Source organism: Hipposideros armiger, unplaced genomic scaffold, assembly GCF_001890085.2.
Source record: "Hipposideros armiger isolate ML-2016 unplaced genomic scaffold, ASM189008v1 scaffold_153, whole genome shotgun sequence".
NCBI classification, from domain to species: domain Eukaryota; kingdom Metazoa; phylum Chordata; class Mammalia; order Chiroptera; family Hipposideridae; genus Hipposideros; species Hipposideros armiger.
The window spans coordinates 1,782,094-1,785,440 of record NW_017731503.1 but is presented as its reverse complement, the minus strand read 5'-3'; positions in this window follow the sequence as shown (position 1 = coordinate 1,785,440).

Genomic DNA, 3,347 nt, shown 5'->3' with positions numbered 1-3,347 from the left:
AAATGAACAAAAGTAGGACACAAATAAAAATATTCATGTCCGGGGCTTTCTTCAAATGTTTCTTCTACCAAGACAACTGCTGTGCTTAAATGTTCTAGGGGTTTATGACATCATTATTTTGTGTCATAATCTGACAGCATAATCTCACCATGGAGAAGCATGAGATTCTGTGTAACTCAAATGAAATGTATTAGATTTTATAATCTAAGAAAAATGGGGTGCCTCTGAATAGTTTCTAGCTAGAGAGTGATAAGATCTGCATTTTAGAAAACCTACCCTGGCTGTCATATAGGGAATAGAATGGAGGGCCACCCGTGGAAGAAAGTAGTAAGACAATTAGGAGGCTGTTACAGGGTCCAGATGATAGAAGATGGGAGCTGGACGCAGGGTGGTGGCGGTGAATGTGGAGAAGAATCAGTGAATTTGAGAAATATTTTGATGGTGGGTAGAACTTGATGGTGGGTAGACTATGAGGCATGAGGGGGAGAGAGGTAGCAAGGATGACTCATTTACTCAACAAAATTGTTGAGTGTCTGTTGTGTCACAGGAAGCTTTGCACTAGGCACTGAGCATTCAAATAGGCATAGTTCCTGTCTTCAAGGAGTTTGAAATCTAATGGGAGAGACAGACATGCAACTAACCAATCGCTAGGCAGTGTGGGTATGCAGGCTGTGATGTCACAGGGCGCATGGTTAGAGGAGCAAACAAGTGGACTATGTTAAGTATGTAGAGTTGAGACTCCTGTAGGACATGGCCCTTGAGCTGAGTTTTTTTTTTAACGTTTGTTTTGCTTTCTTTATGTTAATGGGAGTAGGAATTCTGTGAACCCCCAAAGGAAGGAAAGAACATTGCATTGCAGACAGAAATCAATATTTGCAAAGTGTGGCTGAGGGAACTTCATTTCCATATGGCCAAAATGAATAATGTGGGGAGGGGATGGCTGGAAATAAAGCAGGAGTGGGTAAGCAGGGTAACCCTTACACAAGGGTTGTGTGCTAAGGGCTTTTCTTTAAGTCTATTTCCTCATCTCTCAAGGGAATAGAAAAGAGATGAAAGAACATGGCTTATAAGAGTAGCAGTCTTTGAAATTGACTTTTGGGGACCTTGGCAATAGAACAAACTTAAATATTTTAGGAGAATACAACTCATTTTTACCCTGAAACTCTAAATAATTCTGCTCCCCAAATATCTTTTAACAGTATAAAGATCAGAACATGTTATTTTTACACTATGTTATACATTAATTTATCTCAATGAAGCCAGGAAAATAAATCCCTAAAATGGGGAAATATGATTTATTCTTTTTTGAATTAAATGAGCTGAATTTGGGTGATGCTTAAAAAGTGAAAGACTGTATCCCTCAACTCTTTTTATTTTTTTATTAAATTTTATTAAATTTGGGAATTAGGCGGAGGGGAACAGTGTTGGAGAATTGGGGACGGGGACCAGCCAAGTTGTTGTTCTTCAATCTTAGTTGTGGAGGGCACCATTCGCCATCTGGCTGCCCGTTGGCAGCTCGTGACCTCTAAGCTCAAGGTTACAATCTTGGTTGCGGGTGGGGTAGCCACCAATCCATGCAGGAGTCGAACCAACAGCCTTGTTGCTCAGAGCTGTAGCTCTAACCAACTGAGTTACCTGGTTGGCCCCACCCCCTACTTTTAACACTGCTTTTTCCTAGCCCCTGCCTCAAGAGCCCAGTCCTGCCTCCCTTATGAGTAGATGAAGGAAATCTGATAATCTTCTTCAATTCAAGAATTTTGGGACTTTTAAATTGTTTAGATGTTTATAAAGAACTCCAGGGAATGAGCAACCCTGAGCCAAAGTAAAGAGTGCATGGTGACAGGAGTTAAGTATCAGCAAGTAAACTATTTGGGTGTATAGGGAGGTTTCATTCACCTACTGCCTCTCCAATCACCTGTAACTGCCAACTAGTCTGCCCAGTAACTTCTTTTTTAATTCTTCTAGTTGTGTCGGTCTACCCGTCAGTGGTCAACACCTCCTCCTTACTCTACCCTCCCTACACCAAACTACCATACCTGTGGGTTAGGAATACCTTCCTAATCAATCCTGGGTTGAACAGAGAACACCTGACAATACAAATAAGAATAAACCCATCAAATAAATGAAGCACAGTACTTACATTGCATAATTTCATTAACATTCAGACTGAACTGCTTCATCCCCTTTAGGTGTCCATACTTACAGATTGTGCAGAATCACCTAGGCCAGGGGTCGGCAAACTTTTGAGACAGACGCGCCGCCAGGGGTCAGCAAACTGCCGCTTGCGAACCACATGCAGCTCTTTGGTACCTTCCATCTCAAAGGTTCTCCAACTCCTGGAAGAGTCAATGCTGTCCCTCACAACAATTTAAAAATTATTTGAGAGCTATAAATATATTTTTACATAATCACCATTATGAGAACAATATCCTTTAAAAATTTCATAAGTGAAACTATGATAGTTTTATTTTCATTTTCAATTTTACTTCAGAGCCACATGTATGTCCCCAAAGAGCCGCATGTGGCTGGGAAGACGTAGTTTGCTGACCCCTTGTGGCTCTTTTGCCTCAAAAGTTTGCCAAGCCCTGTTCTAGGAGGCCAGCTGTCTATTGGGTTGTCGAAAATGTCATGATGTATTTTTTTCTGTTTTTCATTGCAAAAATGCGTCATGAATTTTCCAAGAATCCAATACACACACACACACACATACACACACACACACACACACACACATACACGCATATACATATATACCAAATTTTGTTGTTTAGTTTCTTTCTCTAAAGCTCACATTTTGTTGTATGCCTCTGTTGTACCACAAATAATATGGATCAAGTTTTATTCAAGCATATAAGGCCTCTAAAGGTCTGCCACACCAACAACCACATTGAAGTACTCTTGCTAAAGAGTACTCAAACAAGACAAGAAGCAAATCCAGGTGATCTGCAAGGCATATGTACTTTAAGAGTAATGGAATACCTTGGTATTTTGGGTTGAATTGTGTCCCCTCCCAAACTCATATGTTGAAGTCCTAACCCCCAAGGCCTCAGAATGCAGCTATATTTGGAAGCAGGGTCATTGCAGATCAAATTTGATAAGATGCTGTCATACTGTAGTAGAGTGGGCCGCAAATCCTTTATTGCTGGTTGTGTTATTAAACAGGAGGAAGTTGGGCCAAGACTAGGAAACAGAGAGGACGCCAAGTGAAGATTGGAGTTCTGCAGCCACAAGCAAAGGAACTACTGGAAGCTCGGAGAGAGGCCTGGAAAATATCCTCCCCTGACACCTTCAGCAGGGGGCATGGTCTTACTACCACCTTGATCTCAGATTTCTGGCTGCCAGAAATG